Here is a 22,041-nt window from a genome sequence, read left to right on the forward strand (position 1 = left end):
TGACGGGAGCAGGAGCGGTCAGTAAACAGTTGTTTCTGTCTCTGGGTCGATGGGTCGACAAGTGGTCAGGGCGCAGTGTAACAGCCACAACTAGGATCAATAGTAAGTAAACAGAGTGGAGTGCACTTGACGGGAGCAGGAGCGGTCAGTAAGGAGTTCTTTCTGTCTCTGGGTCGACAAGTGGTCAGGGCGCAGTGTAACAACAACTAGGATCAATAGTAAGTAAACAGAGTGGAGTGCACTTGACGGGAGCAGGAGCGGTCAGTAAACAGTTGTTTCTGTCTCTGGGTCGATGGGTCGACAAGTGGTCAGGGCGCAGTGTATCAACAACAGGATCAATAGTAAGTAAACAGAGTGGAGTGCACTTGACGGGAGCAGGAGCGGTCAGTAAACAGTTGTTTCTGTCTCTGGGTCGATGGGTCGACAAGTGGTCAGGGCGCAGTGTAACAACAACTAGGATCAATAGTAAGTAAACAGAATGGAGTGCACTTGACGGGAGCAGGAGCGGTCAGTAAACAGTTGTTTCTGTCTCTGGGTCGATGGGTCGACAAGTGGTCAGGACGCAGTGAAACAACAACAAGGATCAATAGTAAGTAAACAGAATGGAGTGCACTTGGCGGGAGCAGGAGCGGTCAGTAAACAGTTGTTTCTGTCTCTGGGTCGATGGGTCGACAAGTTGTCAGGGCGCAGTGTAACAACCACAATGGCCGCAATCTTAGATGTGCGGACACCAATTACAGGTCCAATACACAGCTTCACAGTTCTATTACACAGCTTCGCCACTTACACTTGTCCGATACTCTACGTATTTTTTGTAATTAAATATATAGTTGTAGAACACTACATGATTTTACATATTTTTGTTTGTTCATGAATGTAAACAAGCTATGTCACGTTTTGTTATAGCTACGCTCTTTCGATATGTGTTGTATATGCATGGAAGAATTTAGAGGATTGCGAATTGTATATAACACCATTAACGATAAATAAAAACAGATATTTAAATAGCTGTCCACAATAACTTTTCACAATTAATTAATGTGACCAGAAAATAGCAATCTGATCCATGAATATTCTTATGCGGCTAATTACGTGACTATTATCATTGACGGTACAAATCTCTATTATAACGTAAGGAAAAACAATAACTTTATGGATCAAATTAAATATAAAGAAATAGGTATAAACATGATTTATTTTGCGATTTTCTCGTTGCCAGGATGGTTACCTAAAAGACCGATGTAAAACACATGCTAACGCTTTGCCAAATCCCATTGGGTGACATGCACCATCATCGAACTCAGTGTTTCCTATATAGGAATGAAGCTCATTCAAAATTTAAAATCTGTACACCATTTAATCTTCGAGGTATCGTGCTGACATTCAGACAGAAATAAAATTTCTTCAGCCCCTAGAGAGGCCTCCCTTCGCTAAGGCTTAGCCAACAAAGACGGAGTAAAGTAGATTCAGCATATAATTCGGTCAAGAAAAACGCAATTGAATTTAAGTCGACAGAATGATATTAGCAATAAAGCAGCCAGTCTTCCTTGCCACAAAGTCCAACTCATTGTTCACGATTACAATGAAATATTGCACGGCTGCCTCCATCATTGTAACGGATGGCTACGAGTTGCTGATCCAGTCACTCTTGACTCGTGTAACGCACTCTTAACTGGCATATATGGGTTTCCTCTTAAGCCAACAACATTTTGATGATTTATCATTTTTGTTTCTCAACCATTTTCTAAGGGAGGGATTGCGATGCACAGGACACGTAATTCGATTAGTGCAATTAATAATATGATCTAATTTAATGATTAATTGACGATTAATTCATGTTCCTAACTTATTAAGGACCCGATAGAGCCTTCTTGTAAACGTCTCATCATTCGTCTGTGCGATATATCTTGATAGAAAGGTGTCAGAGGAAAAATAATACTTGGTGCATAGGATTCTCATGGTCCAAGGAAGAATCATACTGATGTTGAGGTCAAAAGGTCAAAGGCAAGTCCGTCTGCCTGTCTGTATGTCTATCCGTTTGTGCGCCACCTATTTTGTTACGTCATATTAGGTCCTAGGATACTCAGTTGTATCGGTTTAATAATTATATACTAATGAATAGTAACAATTAACATATTTATTTCGTTACAAAACAAACTTTTAATTAGCAAATACATATACAGTATTAAAATATGAAGCCATAAAAAGGTAATAGGCTTAAAACTCACAACAAATATCGGGTATTTTTCACAAAAACACATTTAAGCTCGGGTGTAATTAAACCTATTACAAATATATTACAGTAAAATATTTAAGGAAACAAGACAGTGCTTATATAATAGTTTTAGTAATACATTAAATACCTTCCTCGAACACGGCTAAATCCACTCGTCTCGGTAGCTACTGTTTAACAGTGTTGTTTATCAAAGGTGCAGAAGTTTATTGCAGTGATGTGAGTGTTACCGATACATGTACGAGTATATATTACACCGCCTGCTTCTAATAATCACTCTGTGGTGATTACACTTAAGCACATCAAAGCCTCACCACAGTTAATCATCTATCGTAGAGACTGCCTCGAGGTGATGACTTAATTAACCGAATATGATACGGGTAGCTTATTACTCTGCTGATGTTGGCTTCTTAATTTCCGTAATGCAGGAAAAATTAATAAAAAAACTCACGAAGGCATGCTACATAGATATGTCACAAACAATGATAATTAAATACAAAATAGCCGTTGACAATGTCGTTCTTCTTGTATATATAAAAACAATGTAACTACCGTAAAAAATAAACATAAAAAATTCATTAAGCTATAATATGAATTATTTTTATGGTTTTATAGAAGTTACGAAATGTTTTAATCCACACAATATATTCTAATAATGTTCTTATTATTTTGTTGAAAAAAAAAAAACAACTAATCTGTATTTTCTCTAGAACAATTAACAATTGCACATCTTTCTAGTGTTAGCTTACACTTAGAAGTAAAAAAAGTATACAGAGTGTTCCGTAATTAATGACCAAAACTTTACCAAGGTATAATACAGGTGAAAACACAACACATTTCATTATATAATGTATGGTCCTAACTTGATTAGTTTTTTGTCGGTCTGGCTGTATGTAATTTTTAGTAAATAATTTGTACCTACAAATGGTTTAAGATATCAGGTTTAATGATCTTATTACTGTAAATATTATATAAAAGTTTGAAAATAATATTTATAGAAACAAAATGGCAGCCATTAACAATTTTTTTTAAGCCTAATAACTTTAAGACGAGTGATTATAGTAAAAAAATAAAAAGAATGATAAAAATCGCCTTTTTAATACAAAAATATTGATACTATTTTGAATGTTCTAGGATATGTAGTTAAGAAATAATTACAATTTTTTCAAATAAAGGTTTGGGTAAATACTAAATACAGGGTTAATAAAAAGTCTGGAGACCCCCGACTAATATTGTAACGGCTCACTCGAGAAAAACTAAACTCGCCACACATTTATGTTATATTATGAGGTACTTTTTGGGCATAATTACTGCTTCATTCACAAACCCAAAATGGGGGATTTTTGGGGCAGCTCAAAAATTTTAAATGTAAACCCCCATCAAGTGACCTGTCATTTTCAAGCCCCTGATAAAAGAAAACAAACAACGCAAACTAGAGGTCTCTATCTTAGCCCAGTAAAAAATGACTGCCAATTGAAAATTGTATAAGCCAGAATAAACTACTTACAACATAGGAATAACTAACTTTTGGGGCAGCTAAAAACTGTCACTTTTAAGCACCACTCAGTTGATCTCTCATTTTTTATGTATTCACAAAAGGTACAAACTAGGAAAAGTGGAGAATTCTAATTGAAAAAGGTAACTTGATTTGTTTGACATTGCCATCGTTCAGTGATACAAAAGTACAACAGCGTTTCGAGATCTGCGATCTAATCACTTCCTCAGGTGGATTACATTCGGCCAGGACATTTGGTATGAATAGTTCATCTTAATTTCGTTTCCAGTTATGTGTTCGATTAGTTATCTAGTAGAGAAAGATATTGATTACATATACTCGAGACGTAGTGGTAATGAATTTATGTATCACTAAAGTCTGACAAATGTAAAAAATGTCCTATTTTCTGTACAATAAAATCAACCCTTCCATAATCAAAGCTATAATGAAAAATTGTACACATAATCACGTTTGTCTATCTTGTTAATATGCCAACAGTATATCGGGAACGATATGTTAAAAATTTAACACTAGATTAGAATTTGCGACTCCGTTATTATTTCCCTGAAAATTATAAATAGGGAAGAGCGTTGGAACCATAACTCACTAACAAGGTTTACTGCGTGAATTACAAACAAGGAATGTAAAAATGTTGGCTGATCACCAACTTTGTGTTGTAGATAGATAAACTAATGAGTTTATCCACCTGAGGGCGTGAGGAGTAAAAAATGAAGGAATGATTACTCGATTTTTCTCGTGTTACCTTAATGTTTAACATCACTATGATGTTTGCCTTGAAAATAATTTTTTTTAACATATCGTGTGTGGTGATTTCTATGTTTTCAGATCTGTGTCTTGCTATTTAAGCTTTACTAAATATGATTTCAGTTTCCTAATGTTGCCGTTTTTCGGTTATTGTCCAAAACAATAACGCTAGCGAATAGCCTTTACAATACTGGAATTTCTTATATACCATTCATTTTCAACAAAAATCTTAAACCAAGAATATAAATTTCAGAGTGAAACAGATTTTAATATATGGTTATCATATGCCTTGTGCTAGATAGAATCTCGTTGCATCATTTTAGGGATGGATGAATATTACATGGAAGTTACTGAATATCTGGAGCATAACTCATTGAAAAAGGTGGGAAATCAATGTGTATTCTCATAAATCGATAGTATTCGTTTTGATATTTAGATCTTTTATGAAAATAACTGGTTTACATAGTACAGACTTGCAATACCTACCGTTTCTGCCCTATTTATATTTTTCTTATTCTTCTTACTGATAGTTTTCATGGTACTGTGATAGTGTATTTTTTATAATTTCCATATGTATGTGATGGAACGATTATGGCCAGATAATTTCTTAAAGATCATTTATACCGTATTTGGACGTGTAGCTAATAGCAGCTTTCCCACGTACACATGTCATTTACTACACGCATTTAGTTTAAATACAACAATGTGTTCGAAAAAGAAACACGTCTAAACGTTCAAAATTTGTCGGTACCATTGTGTACTTTAGCCGGTCAAGTATTATAATAGATCACTTGACCGGCCTCTATGTTATGTAAATATCCTGGCCATGAATCTTCATGTGGGACTAATAGTGTAAACAATTGCCAAACATTTTCATCTTATGAAATGTTGTATGTGGTATTTAAAACCTAAAAAGGAGGTTTTAATGCCAAATAAGCATACAAAACCACTTAGCATATAAACAGTTGCAGAGTAGAATCGAGTGTTTCAAAACAGGATTTGCTTTAGACAGTACCAATAAATCGATATTGGATGATTATAGTTTCGTTGCACGAAGACGACTACTCATCGGGTTCAACACAAGTCTCAAGTTTCAATGGAGTTGCCAAAACAAAGCACTATAAAACAGGATTGATGAATATGGGAAGTTTGAGATATGCCAACCAGATGGGGCTGTCTGTCACTTTAAGGTGGTGGTGGGGAGGGGGAGGTGCTCATTGCAAACTTTGCTCTGTTTGAGTAGATCCCCCAAGATTAATTGTGTTACAACATTGTTATCGGAGTTGGATAATGGCAACATTAACATCATACTTCTTCACCATGTCTACCACTAATGTAGTACATTTTACTGAAAACAAACATGGAAAATGGAACGTATCAACACAGTTTAAGCAACGCCATTCATTAAACATACCAAACTACCTTGAGTGCATTTGGTATTACATTCTCAGTGATACTCATTTTGCTCCCAAAATCCGATTTCGTGAGCCATTGAGTTTCTTCTACTCAATATTCTCTAAACAAATATTAATAATTTATTTAAAGAGAGATGGCTGTGATACACGTTTTGTAATACTCTTAGGTATTTATAAAATCAATTAATAGAGAGTTTTATATATGAAAAGGAGGCATTAAGTACGGCATACACAACCAATCAAATCATGTTTATGTAGGATTAGCTTAAACAGACATTTCGTGGCCTGAAAATTAAGGATAGCGAGGATGTAAAAAATTCGTGGGAATTGTCTTCAGCACCGGGACAGAGAGATTTTCACAAGCAGAATAAAAAGTTAGTAACCCGTTGAGGCAAGTGTGACAAAGTTGTGTAAATCATCTTGAAAAGTAGGAAACGTCAAACGGGTTTTCTCCAGACCTTTAATTCAACACCACTCCATGTATTTTAAATGGATAATTAATATAAAACTAGTAAGAAATATAAGGTGGATAGTTTGGGACAAAATTACGGCAGTAAAACTCTTTGAAACAGATAACGAAGACGGTTTCAGTCATCGTGGCGATTGAAATTTCAAAGTAGGCCGAAGTAATTCAAGAAGCACTAAACAACTTCTGAAGAAGAAATAAGTCACTTATTCATCTGTCCTGAATTATTATGAAACTTGTCAACAGTAATATGGAGTTCCAATCCTATCGCTACAAACCGTAACTTCTTAATTCGCTGTAGACCCAGTCAAAGTGATGGCACAGAGAAACCTATTACACCGGGTTGTATCAGTCTACTTGTTTAGCAAATATAGCTTAAACATATTTGGGGTTTGGTTGCCAACTCCTGATACAATCTTATTTACACGCAAGCACTCGAATCTTTGTCATCTTCTTTCATGAGACTAACTTATCAACGTAAACCAAACTATATATTGAAACCGGTACATCGCCGCTCGCCCACCCACAGCAAACCATCAGGGAAGCGCGCGCCCATGGTGGCGAACGGGATGCCGGATCAAAACTAACTAGGTAAAATAAAGAACACCGTGGTCAGTATACTCAGGTTCATTCACTAAGACATAACATAGGCCTATCCAGTCAATATAAATAAATAAATATATATATATATATATATATATACTATAAATAAAAAATAAATAAAAAAAAATAAAAAGTGCCTGCAATAGTATATACCTCAAACAATCCTTGTCAGGTGCACCTGCATACAAAAATTAGAAACGCCATAATTTGAAACAAGAAATGCCAATTCCACCCGGTATCCTTCGGCTAAGGGCGGGCTCCTAATGAAATCCAAGAAATAACTAAATAATATCTAAAACTAACTTAAAATTAAATAACAAAATATAAACTATATAAATGGCAACAATAACAATAACAAATAAATAAAGAATATGAGCAGGGTATCACAGATGTTGACTAGAAGAAATGTCTATCATGGTGGCCGTCCTTCAGCAGAGCGCAAAAGCGAAGGTTCTCTGCGACCACGCATGATGGAGAGATGACAGGAGAAAAACTACTCATCTCTTGGACCCTGAAACCAGGTTTCAGCCTAGTACCCTTTTAAAGTTAATAATAATTAATAAATAATTGCCAAACAATATAGATTTTAATAAAAGTAAAGTTGCCAAAAGTTATCTATCAAGAATTTTAAGTTAAGTTAAATTACCAAAATTTCAAAATATCACAGAACAAAAATTTAAGCGTTTTACTCTTGGTAAAAAAAATTTAATTATTAGAAAAAAAACTGATGGCCATAAGTAGCAGCCTATTAACAGGAATCTAAATTTAAAAGTTGATGGCAGAAGGCCTTAAATTAACCAAGTAGGCTATAAGGGGGAGTAATGGGCTAAAAGACCCGAAGAACGTTACATCTCTCAGAAAGGCTTAAAAATTTAGTAAAATGAACCTTCAGCAGTCTCTCTGGGTTTGTTTACAAAAACTACATAACAAGTGACACATTACAAACAATATTGGCTGCAGAATAAAAATGAACTGTAACATATAGCCTAGGACTGGTCCTCACTGAGAGACAGAAAATTAATTTAAGCCGAATAGAAAGGGTGAAAACTAATAAAAGTGTAAGAGAATTAATTTGAAAGCCAATTTAAAAATTTAGTTAACAGCCAGAAGTACTAAAATTTAATAAAAAGCAAAACTACAATTTGGAAAAACCATGTGCTCTTAACCTTCACAGTTCGAAAAATAAAAATAATCACTAAAATTTAAAAGAAAGCAAAACTTACTCATCAGTGAGGGGCCGTAAACTTAGCCGCACATGTCAGAAGGAAAACAGCTCGGCAAAACTAACAAAACACTTAATTAAACAAAATTTTAAACTGGAGCTACTCCTAACCAGTACACCACGGCTAGGAGTCTTGACGCCACTCTACCGGAAAGGCCAAACGCCTTCAAAAGGTCAGTGGCCTCTGCAGCCAATAAACCACACACACACATACACTATATAAAACACACATGAGCCGGGGAGATATAGGTATTGAACCGGCTCAATATTAAACAAACAAAAATATTGAATTTTCAGTTTTGGAGCTCAGAAGTTTTACAATGGCTGTTAAAAATAATGAGAATAGCGTAAGGCAAATAAAATAGAAGAATATACTTGTTTCATGAAAGTATCAATTATATTTTGATAATATTTGTTACAAATTATGAGATTTCCCCTTTTGAAACATTACATAATCAATTTATGAGTACATAATTAAAGCCACTGCTATGATATACGAGTACAACACATGATATGTATGATACACAATAGTATACCCTAATTTAAGACAGATTAGCTACACAAAACTCTTGAAGTTACAATATTTACAGGAAAAAACAATTTCTATAAAAGACATCTGCTATTTTCTGTGTTCTTATACTTACGCGACCTGTGCCATTATTATCTTATACGTTTAAGGTAGATTTCAGAGCTTGTAGTCAGCCTATTGTAATAAATTCATCAAGGAATTTCCGGAAGAGATTTAAATTTTCTACAATCATGGCTCCTTTCTAGGAACCATGATTGTAGAAAAACAAAAAACCGCCATATGACTCGAAAATTAAAATATATCAAATACAAGTACCTACGTATTTGTGGAATTATGCATTATAATACGAGATACACAACCTATATAGACAAAATAACAAATTTGAAAAAAAAATCTACGAGTTTCAACAAAAGTTTTTATTACTGTTCGATATCCCTTAAGTTTTCAAGATGGCGTCAGGTCAAAATTTTGAAAAAGAATTTAATTTTGAATTGTAGGGTAAAATGAACATTTTTAGAAAACTCGGGTCATTTACAGCAATACAGGTATTTACATAGGTTTTGATATATCATAAGATTTTGAGATAACAACCAAACAAAATGTTCAGAAGAATACAGTAACAATGAATTATTATAAGAAGATATGTTTAGAAACAGAATTTCTAGTTAATTGCTACTAAACTTTGTCAAGTTCTTAGAACCAAGATTATATGCAAGATTTTTTATCTTGTGACGTTTCAAGATAATGGGATTTCTAAGTATGTGACAGTCTAACGAGTCACATTCTTAGAATATTATATCAACATACCACCCTTTAGAGGCGTCAATCAGTATGCGCTAATATTCCTTCTAAGAAAATAACAATGAATCTCTAAGGGATTATTCGGTTCACATCGCAACTAAAAATTGCCGATATTTCACTTTAACTCGATGGCTCTACACAACAAGAATAAAAATATAACAAATTTTAATATTGTTAGCAATAATTCGACACGGCGGCTTATAATCTGTACATAAATTATGTTAATTGAAAGCAAAATAAAAAATAAAACACATACAACGCTCATGAAAGAAGAGAGGCCAAGAAGAATTAAAACAATTCTGATTTATAATTAAGTATTTGGTTTTTAATTAATGTAAATGTTATTTATCAATAACTAGCAAATCAGGTAATTAGCGTAATAATTGGCGTGTATTTATCTTTATCGTAATAACAGTCAGTAATAATTTCTCTCGACAACTTACTTGAGATAATTACTACTTATATTCCTAATGTATTCACGATAGTTAATTAATTTGTGCACATTCTTGGGTAACGGCCCGTAACCGCTTTGAAAACTTTTTTATTCTTTTAAAGGAGAGGCAGATCCTCTTTCAAACCTTATTGTGGCCGTCCTCATGGGCCATTGGTTTGTGCGAGGATCTTATAAACCAGAATAAGGTGGAGATTCGAGTCGATATAGTATACGGTCTATGATACTGATAAGACAGTGCTAGGGTCACATACATGATCGGAACCTGTGCTATTTCTAACTGTGCTACGCCCCACGCTTTTAACGGCGACCCAAATTATTTTTGAACACAGGATTAAGGATTCAATAAATAAAAAGTCATAGGGTAGAGTCGGGTAAGAATGCGCATAGCTATATTTTTAAGTTGGCAAGCCTGATCAGAGAGAATCTGCTTCCCGCCAATTGGACAGATCACACATACGCCGTTCACAGTCAATAGCTTCAGTTTGCCTGGTTTTACGTTTGTGACAGGTAAGAAATTAGTTTTCGTATTTTCATTGTAATAATATTGTTTTGTTTCTTAGCTATTTGTGTCATTCAGACTAACTAATGATGACTTTCATTACACACATTGTGAAGGCCATGTATTCAGCTCTTAAATGATGTAATTTGGAGAGTTACACTCAAAGTGGGCTGTGAAGTATTTAAGGTTATGTTCATTTTGTGCTGTGCGGGTAAGTTTGCGCATTAATGGGGTGGCCAAGACTGCGCACCATTTGTCTACGAGGAAAAAAAATTCCCTCCCCACAGAATATTTAACTGTGACGAATCGGGGCTTTCCACAGTCCCCAACAAAACTCCTAAAGTGATATCACCAGTTGGTAAAAAAGAAGTTAGTAAGGTGACATCTGGTGAAAGAGGTCAAAATGTTACAGTTGTAGCTTGCTTTAGTGCTACAGGCATCTACGTACCACCAGCTATGATATTTCCTAGAAAACGGATGAAACCAGAGCTTTACGTTGAAGCCCCTGTAGGCACTCTTCCTCTAATCTCTGATAGTGGCTACATGAACTCAAATATTTTTATAGACTGGCTGAAGCACTTCGCTCGCCATAAAAAAAACCCACTGAAGATGACCCTGTTCTATTGCTTCTCGACAACCACTCCACTCATATATCTCTTGAAGGTGTAAATTTCTGTAGAGATAACTTCATAACAATGCTGTCCTTGCCTCCCCACGCTAGTCACAAAATTCAACCCCTAGATAAAAGTTTTTTTGGCCCTCTCAAGACAGCTTATTCTGTTGAAGTTGAAAAATGGATGGTAAGTAAACCTGGACAATGTGTAACCGCTTATCAAATTAGTGGATTGTTTAGAGAGGCGTATAACAGAGTGTCAACTATTGAGAAAGCAGTGAAAGGCTTTAGAGCAACTGGTATCTATCCGTATAATCCAGATGTTTTTAGTAATGAAGATTTTTTGCCTTCCTCAGTCACGGATAGGCCCCAACCAGAAATTGATCATCAAGAGGTTTTAGAGGAAGTTGAAAATGAAGAAGGTGGTGATGAGTCCGTTAATAAAACAACAGTTGAAAATTATATATCTCAACCAGGGCCATCTTCCACACTAACAAGCATCGAAGCAGCCATTGAGATGAAAATGAAACAGAATGAATTGAACGTCACATCTAATGAAAGACAATTAACAAAGGCATCTAGTAATATTGTTTCTTTAACTGATTTAACCGAGAATTCAGATAATAAAACTATTATCGGTCAACAACTTCTGAAAATTCATCCGTTGCCTAAATGCAAAGTAGTAAAAAGACAAGTGCAAGCCAAAAAATTTGAAATAATATCGGGATCACCGTTAAAAAAATTTCTAGACGAAAAAAGGGAAAAAAGGAGCAGGAGTTGCGTGAAAAAGAAGAGAGGCGGAGAATAAAAGAGGAAAAGAAATTAAAAGGTAAAGGTGTGAAGAGAAACCTGGATTTGGATGGAGAGCCAAAAACTGCAAAAACTAAGAAAACAGAAGGAAATCGAGAAATGGTAAACGGAAAAGAAGAAGAGACATTTTGTGCAGGTTGTGGTGAAAGCTTTGAAGACTGTTGGGTTCAGTGTGGGCAGTGCGAACAGTGGTGGCATGAGGCGTGTTCAGATTACGTAGGGTCAGGACCTTACACATGTGACCATTGCTAGGCCAGGCCACGCACTCTTACCCTCCATTCAGCGCAGTCTTACCCAACCATGCGGTCAAGACTGCGCACATGTAAGGATATACAAAAATACTTGTTTTTTTATATTAACATAAAGTTTCAAGTTTTTACTTCATTTATATGTTTGCCCATAAGGCATAGAAAAAAGTAATGTGTTTTGTATTTTTGTTACTGTTTAATTATAGCACTTATAACAAAAAAGTTGTTAAGTGCGCATTCTTACCCGCCCCTACCTTACCGGTATACTTTTAAACTGTACTTCTCTCAGATTTTGTTAACACATTTAAATTTCCAATAAATCAACACTAATTCAGACATAAAAAACAAAATTTGTTGAGAGTAGTTTTATTACATAGAAGTTCGTATTTAATAAAAGCACTCACGGACGAGTTTCGTGAAAGTAAAGTTGACTTTAATTTCCTGGCTGGACGTATTACAGCGCCATCAGCAGTAATGGCATGCGGTCAGCCAGGGCAGGAATTGTATGATGTTGTAATAGGGGCTGAGGTTTCAATCATGTCCCTCTCCACCCCCTCCCGCCGCACTGTGGTCATAAATTAATAGAGGCCCCGCTGACCACCCACCACACCTCGTTCGCCGCGCTGTCTGCGAGGATAATACTCAACTTGTTCGAGGTACCTCAATGCAGACAAATGTTTCCTACAATCATTTTTGTACTTGATTTCTAAACTAACACTCCAACAAATATGAAATGTTATTTCTGTGATGCCTTTCGTGTTCAAGGAACACATCATCAGACCCTGAAATAACTGAAATAAAAGTGGTTCTGATGATGTGTTCATTAAACACGAAAGGCGTCACAAAAATAAAATTTCATAATTATTTGAGTTTATATGATTTAAACAAGAAGAAGCTGGTAAAACGTAATAATTTCGGTGTATATTTGAGGGGCTCAGAGGAAAACTAGGCTAAGTGACATTTTCCTCTATTTGAGTTATTCACTGCTAAAGTTTGATCGTACATGGAAAATTCTATTCTTCACATAACCTGATTTTTATTACCGTATCATGTAGATATTTCGTATGACTTTATTTTTTTGTAATTTTCGTCACATTTACTTACGGGTTAATAACGAAGTTATGGGTTATTTACAAGTAAGTAAATAATTTTTTATTTTAAAATCACTTAGACTACTTTGATTTTACATTTTTATTTTGTAAAAGTAGTCTAAGTGACTTAGACTTCTTTTCCTTGAACAACTATGTATTGATGTTATTAAGTTTTGAATGATACACAGAAATTTTAAACATGAAAAATGAGGTTTATTATCGTATTTATACAACTATTTGTATACTCGTATTCAATTGAAAGGTGAGATACTATTGTAATGTCTTTAGACGGTGGTAGGCTATTTAGATGATTGTTCCTCATCTTCATAGTCACTGGCAAGGATGTTCCAGTCATCGATCAAGTCATTGTTTGTTGAAGAAGGGGGGGGGGTCTTGTGTTTTACTTTTACATTTTTTATGATGTCCTGGTAAATGAGGAAGATTTTGATAGAAGCTGTGGTAGCAAGGTGGAATGTAAGGTAAAAGGTTCTGTAGATCCTTCCATTTAGGATACTTCAAGGGTATCGGTTGCGAATAGAGCAGCCCCAATGTTACATTAACAGGCCTTTCTACATTTACCTTTTTCAAAGACACTTTCCTGAATTCACACTCTTCATCCAATGTGTATTTGAAATTCATTGTCAATGGGTCATCCTTGTTTATACGAATCAATTTTATTTGCCACCACGTAATGGGTGCTCCTTTGTCATCCTTTTTCACATTACTAAAGGGTACAATAATTTCATCCATGGCTGATATTGACTTGAATTCATGTTGAGACATGTCCTTGACAACAAACTTCCTACTCGCTCTGCATATGGCCTGCTTCCATTCATTCGGTATGAAGATGTAGGGAACTTGCTTCTTGTATTTGTCGATAACCCCAAAGTCCTCATCACACTCCATAAACGAGTCCAGGTTCAAAAAACTTATGATCAATGCATTCAAGGCAACTAGAATCTTTGACAGCATACACGTAAAACTTGACAATATTCCTATTTTTATTTTGGCTACTGTATGAGTCGCTGAAGGCAATGACATATGTTATGCCTTTAGTTTCAACTTTAGTTTTAAAGAAATTTAACAAACATGATCCTACCTCATTAGAGCCTCTACCTGCAACTGTATCGTCCCATATATAGGCTACATATGACCAAGGCCATTCTTGATATCATGAATATTAAAGTTTAGTGTCCATAGTTGACGCATGTAGTACACTCTATTAGTGGTTAAAGTAGGTGTTGGTAAGGTTTTTTGCAAATCAAAACATATAGGTAACAATTTTTCATCAATTTTGGATTTATCCTTTGCATTCATTTTGGACTCTCTTGCTTTTTCAGCCATTCTGAGGTGTGTATCTTTTTTCATGATTTTTTTTACACTCATTTGTTTCTTTGAACATTGGATTCTTTTCACCTTGGATGATAGCAGTTTTTGCTTCGTCACATTTATTGCATGTGTCTGTTAGAGGGCGATGAAAAGATAGATTAAACGATGTGTTGAAGATTTGCCTGTACAGCCATAGTCTTACAGGTTCATCACCTTTTTCCTTACATTCATCACAATAAAGGTTATACATTTGTTTCAATGTTACATTAGGAGACAGGTATTTTTTGTGAGGATTATCTTTTCTTGAGTAGTGACTCACATACTTGGGAAATTTTTTAATGTGTTGTTTCACAGCAGTTTTCCTAACTTCACTGACTTTTTGCGGTGGGGTACTCTTACCTCTTTTTTATTTTTGTGAAACACCTGATTCATTACGTCTTTCAGTAGCCTTGTTGAACCTACAATTAGAAATGTCTAATGTTTTTAGAAAGAATTCTTTGCACACTCTAATGTTTTTCAATGTAATGATTTTACTGCAAGAGTTGTGCTTGTTTGCATTAACTCGGATTCTTTTAGGTTTTAATAATTGTATTTGCCCACATATGAAGCTAGTTTGAAGCTCCCAAGAACCTAAAGTCCAAAAACCATTAAAAATTTGTTTTCGGTCCTCTTCAGTAAAATTCGTTGTACATTTATAACGGCAGCTATGCGGATAAGGCTTTACTTCCCTTTCTCTTTTAGTTATTCCTTTGTTCCCAATATATTCTTGCCCAATGTTACCCTTTATCTTAGCTTTTTCTCTTTTACTTGGGGTTTTCTTCCTCTTTCTAGTTTTTTCAGGAGTAACATGAGGTGAGAAATAAGTTTCATCAATCATTACATTATTGGGGAAACAGGTTGTGTTGTTTTCTCTAGAAACAAGACTGTCAGTAAGGCCTCCATTTGTCGTTGATGGGGCCAATGCTTTTGCAATTGATAATTCAACATTACTTGACTGAACTACTCCACTTAATTTGCTGAGTAGCCTACCAGTATTACGTTTCTTATTAGGCACTAATGTAGTCCTCATCCTCACTACTTGGGGGCACAATATCATCTGGAAGCCATTCCTCTTCACCGTCACTTGAGAACTAGTCATCAGAATCTAAAAAGAAAGTTTATGTTATAAGCCATTAAATAAGTATGTAAAATAGTAGTTCCTGAAAGCAAAACTGGTTTCAAAATAAGCAAACTTTTAAAATGTACAAGCAATTGTGTGCCTGAAGGAGGTAGTTTAGTTGTACATTATATTAAGCTTCTAAATAAGCCTACCAAGATTATAGTTTCTTATTAAATAGCTATGAATAGACCCAGTTGGCAGTTTATACTGACAGCATTCTGTGGCAGTTAGGCGAGGCTATTTTATAGTAGATCTAGACAGTCTGTTAATGTTCACTAAAATATTTTTGGTCATTTCTTATTCTGATACAATATGTTAAAGTAAATTTGTGATATTCACACTTTATAGTGTTCAGTATGAATAAAATTATTTGTATTTCTCACAACAACAAAACACATTCCTAGGTAAATAGTAAAATATTGATGTGATCTTCCTTATAATGTCTGATTTCTTTGTACCAAGACTGGAATTATTTGTCAATTTCTCTTTATATTAACTAATTGATGGTTGGGTGAGATCTTATTTCACTATAAAAATATTAAATAAACAAATATAGATCCAACTCAATAACTATATTGTTAGTAAAGCCATGTAGTAGTTTAACCTTCAATAGTTTTGGTTCAATCACATGTTGAGATACAATAAAGGCTTATAGTATTTATATGATGAACAACAAGTATAATAATATGCAATTACATACCTGATAAAGCTTCAAGTAGGAGCTTTCTATTATTAAATAAACTTTTCTTCTCCATCTCAAGTCCAACATAACCTTCTTGTTTAGCAACAAACAGTTAGACTGGTGTACAAAAACAGCTGGCTGTCTAACAACATACAGAATAAAATCATATGATCACTTAGACTGTTTTTCCTCTAAGGCGTTGGCATTATTTCAGAAGTGAACTTTTTTGTAATTTTGTTTCACCTGTTTATATGTATAATTGAGATCTGGAAAATTTTTCTATGATAAATTTTAGTATCTATATTCCAAAAATGCGCTTATTCGAAAAATTTAAAAAATGTCACTTAGCCTAGTTTTCCACTGAGCCCCTCATTTATTATTAAAAATTATATGCTCTGTATTAACTGTATAGACCGTTTCAAATTGTAAACATAATACTTGTACGTGATTTTCGTCTTTACACTCAGCCGGGTAACTAAAAAATTAAATATTTTTGAAAGGTAATTTACAAATTGTATTTTTCCTGGCTTCAAAACGTCGAACTGGTACGATACGTATGTAGGTGTAATTTTTGAAAGATTATACCTATTTGTTGTATAGTAATAATAACTTGTTATTATAGTTTTATTTTACTCATGTATCGTATAGTTTATTAGTATTGTATTTTAGATTTAGACCTAAATTAAAGGCGAAAGAGAGTGCGTGAGAGCTGAAGCGTTACACAACTAATTGTCTGCTGTTCATTACAGATCATTTTTCAAAACGCTTCTAGATGGATATAGAACTTTCGTCACATTAGATGAAATAATGTATACATTGTAATGACGAATAATGAATGTACCAACCTTAAAACCCCTTTGAGAACCTGATGTATCAGTCTCAGCAGACTTTACAACGGAACTGTTCACACGCTCTCTGACGACATTTTATAGTTTTGAAACTTAAAATGATGTATACATTGTAATGACGAATAATGAATGTACCAACCTTAAAACCCCTTTGAGAACCTGATGTATCAGTCTCAGCAGACTTTACAACGGAACTGTTCACACGCTCTCTGACGACATTTTATAGTTTTGAAACTTAAAATAATGTATACATTGTAATGACGAATAATGAATGTACCAACCTTAAAACCCCTTTGAGAACCTGATGTATCAGTCTCAGCAGACTTTACAACGGAACTGTTCACACGCTCTCTGACGACATTTTATAGTTTTGAAACTTAAAATAATGTATACATTGTAATGACGAATAATGAATGTACCAACCTTAAAACCCCTTTGAGAACCTGATGTATCAGTCTCAGCAGACTTTACAACGGAACTGTTCACACGCTCTCTGACGACATTTTATAGTTTTGAAACTTAAAATAATGTATACATTGTAATGACGAATAATGAATGTACCAACCTTAAAACCCCTTTGAGAACCTGATGTATCAGTCTCAGCAGACTTTACAACGGAACTGTTCACACGCTCTCTGACGACATTTTATAGTTTTGAAACTTAAAATAATGTATACATTGTAATGACGAATAATGAATGTACCAACCTTAAAACCCCTTTGAGAACCTGATGTATCAGTCTCAGCAGACTTTACAACGGAACTGTTCACACGCTCTCTGACGACATTTTATAGTTTTGAAACTTAAAATAATGTATACATTGTAATGACGAATAATGAATGTACCAACCTTAAAACCCCTTTGAGAACCTGATGTATCAGTCTCAGCAGACTTTACAACGGAACTGTTCACACGCTCTCTGACGACATTTTATAGTTTTGAAACTTAAAATAATGTATACATTGTAATGACGAATAATGAATGTACCAACCTTAAAACCCCTTTGAGAACCTGATGTATCAGTCTCAGCAGACTTTACAACGGAACTGTTCACACGCTCTCTGACGACATTTTATAGTTTTGAAACTTAAAATAATGTATACATTGTAATGACGAATAATGAATGTACCAACCTTAAAACCCCTTTGAGAACCTGATGTATCAGTCTCAGCAGACTTTACAACGGAACTGTTCACACGCTCTCTGACGACATTTTATAGTTTTGAAACTTAAAATAATGTATACATTGTAATGACGAATAATGAATGTACCAACCTTAAAACCCCTTTGAATGAGAACCTGATGTATCAGTCTCAGCAGACTTTACAACGGATACTGTTCACACGCTCTCTGACGCCCACATTTTTATAGTTTGAAACTTAAAATAATGTATACATTGTAAAATGAACGTAATAATTGAATGTACCAACACCTTAAAACCCCTTTGAGAACCTGATGTATCAGTTTCAGCAGACTTTACAACGGCAACTGTTTCACACGCTCTCTGACGACATTTTATTTTATAAGTTTTGAAACACTTAAAATAATGTATACATTGTATATGACGAATAAAGAATGTACCAACCTTAAAACCCCCTTTGAGAACCTTGAATCTGAAGTATCAGTCTCAGCAGACTTTCCAACGGAACTGTTCACACGCTCCTCTGACGACATTTTATTAGTTTTGAAACTTAAAATAATGTATACATTGTAATGACAAATAATGAATGTACCAACCTTAAAACCCTTTGAGAACCTGATGTATCAGTCTCAGCAAACTTTACAACGGAACTGTTCACACGCTCTCTGACGACATTTTATAGTTTTGAAACTTAAAAATAATGTATACATTGTAATGAACGAATAATGAATGTACCAAACCTTAAAAACCCCTTTGAGAACCTGATGTATCAGTCTCAGCAGACTTTACAACGAAACTGTTCACACGCTCTCTGACGACATTTTTATAGTTTTGAAACAACTTAAAATAATGTATAACATTGTAATGACGAATAATGAATGTCACCATAAAGAACCTTAAAAACCCTTTGAGAAAAACATGATATATCAGTCTCAGCAAAACTTTACAAAAAAAAAAACGAAAAACTGTTCAAAAAAAACAAAAAACGCTCTCTGACGAAATTTTTATCAAGTTTTGAAACTTAACCAAAAAAAAAAAAAATAGTATACATTGTAATGACGAATAATCCACCCAATGTACCAACCTTAAAACAAAATAAACGCCTTGAGAACTGATGTATCAGTGAAAAACTCAGCAGACTTTACTAAAAACGAAAAACCCTGGTTCACAACAAAAACGCTCTCTGACGACATTTATAGACAATTGCAAAAAAACTTAAAATAATGTATACATTGTCCCAGGACGAATAATGAATGTACCAACCTTAACCCCCCCCCCCCAAAACCCCCCCTTTGCCACCCCCGACTCCCTGATGTATCAGTCTCAGCAGATCCCCCCCCCCTTCCCATACACCCCCCACGCGGATCGCCCCGCCCCCCCAGCCCCTACCCCCCCCTCGCCCCCAGCCCCTGCGCTCTCTGGACGATGCCCCCTTTTTTATAGTCCCGCCCCCCCCCCCCCCCCTCCCCGGCCTCTCCGCCTCCCCCACCCTCCCCGCCAACCCCCCCCACCCCGCCTTAACCCCCCCACCCATAATGTCCCAATACATTGTAATGACGGAATAATGTACTGTTACCAACCTTAAAAACCCCCTTTGAGAACCTGATGTATCAGATCTCAGCAAGACTTTACAACGGAACTGTTCACACGCTCTCTGACGACATTTATAGTTATTGCAACTTAAAATAATGTATACATTGTAAGACGAATAATGAATGTACCAACCTTAAAACCCCTTTGAGAACCTGATGTATCAGTGTCCTGAGCAGACTTTACAACGGAAACTGTTCACACGCTCATCTGACGACATTTCTTATAGTTTTTTTGAAACTTAAAATAATGTATACATTGTAAGGGACGAATAATGAATGTACCAACCTTAAAACCCTTTGAGAACCTGATGTATCAGTCTCAGCAGACTTTACAACGGAACTGTTCACACGCTCCGCTCTCTGACGACATTTTATAGCTTTTGAAACTTAAAATAATGTATACATTGTAATGACGAATTAATGAATGTACCATACCTTAAAACCCCTTTGAGAACCTGAAGTATATCAGTGCTTCAGCCAGACTTTACAACGGAAACTGTTCACACGCTCTCTGACGACATTTTATAGTTTTTGAAACTTAAAAATAATTGATGTATACATTGTAAGGACGAATAATGAAGGTACCAACCTTAAAACCCCTTGAGAACCTGATGTATCCAGTCTCAGCAGACTTTACAACGGAACTGTTCACACGCTCTCTGACGACATTTATAGTAGTTTTGAAACTTAAAATAATGTATACATTGTAATGACGAATAATGAATGTACCAACCTTAAAACCCCTTTTGAGAACCATGATGTATCAGTTCTCAGCAGACTTTTTACAACGAAACTGTTCACACGCTCTCTGACGACATTTTTATAGTTTTGAAACTTAAAATAATGTATACATTGGTAATGACGAATAATGAATGTACCAACCTTAAAACCCCTTTGAGAACCTGATGTATCAGTCTCAGCAGACTTTACAACGGAACTGTTCACGGAACGCTCATCTGACGACATTTTATAGTTTTTTGAAACTATAAAATAATGTTAAACATTGTAATGACGAATCATGAATGTACCAACCTTAAAACCCCTTTGAGAACCTGATGTATCAGTCTCAGCAGACTTTACAACGGAACTGTTCACACGCTCTCTGACGACATTTATAGTTTTGAAATCTTAAAATAAATGTATACATTGTAATGACGAATAATGAATGTACCAACCTTAGAAACCCTTTGCAGAACCTGATGTATCAGTCTCAGCAGACTTTACAAAACGGAACTGTTCACTATACGCTCTCTGACGACATTTTATAGTTTTTTTGAAACTTAAAATAATGTATACATTGTAATGACGAATAATGAATGTACCAAACCTTAAAAACCCCTTTGAGAGAACCAGATGTATCAGTCTCCCCCAAAGCAGACTTTACAACGAAACTGTTCACACGCTCTCTGACGACATTTTTATAGTTTTGAAACTTAAAATAATGTATACATTGTAATGACGAATAATGAATGTACCAACCTTAAAAAGCCCCTTTGAGAACCCTGATGTATCAGCCCTCAGCAGTACTTTACAACGGAAAACTGTTCACACGCTCTCTGACGACATTTTATAGTTTTTGAAACTTAAAATAATGTATACATTGTAATGACGAATAATGAATGTACCACAACCTTAAAACCCCTTTGAGAAACCTGATGTATCAGTTCTCAGCAGACTTTACAAACGGAACTGTTCGACACGCTCTCTCGGACGACATTTTATAGTTTTGAAACTTAAAATAATGTATACATTGTAATGGACGAATAATGAATGTACCAACCTTAAAAACCCCTTTGAGAACCTGATGTATCAGTCCTCAGCAGACTTTACAACGAAACTGTTCACACGCTCTCTGGACGACATTTTATAGTTTTTGAAACTTAAAATAAGTATACATTGTAATGACGAATAAGGAAATGAATGTACCAACCTTAAAACCCCTTTGAGAACTGATGTATCAGTCTCAGCAGACTTTACAACGAAAACTGTTCACACGCTCTCTGACGACATTTTATAGTTTTGAAACTTAAAATAATGTATACATTG

The 22,041-nt window shown here is 35.1% G+C and overlaps 1 protein-coding gene across 9 annotated transcripts in view; it reads right to left on the bottom strand.

Moving 5' to 3' along the window:
* The window catches only part of LOC124360103 (syntaxin-binding protein 5), a 698,891-nt gene that overhangs the window by 84,533 nt on the left and 592,317 nt on the right, over positions 1-22,041 (bottom strand). The window lies entirely within an intron of this gene.

This window comes from Homalodisca vitripennis, chromosome 4, assembly GCF_021130785.1.
Source record: "Homalodisca vitripennis isolate AUS2020 chromosome 4, UT_GWSS_2.1, whole genome shotgun sequence".
Lineage (NCBI taxonomy): Eukaryota > Metazoa > Arthropoda > Insecta > Hemiptera > Cicadellidae > Homalodisca > Homalodisca vitripennis.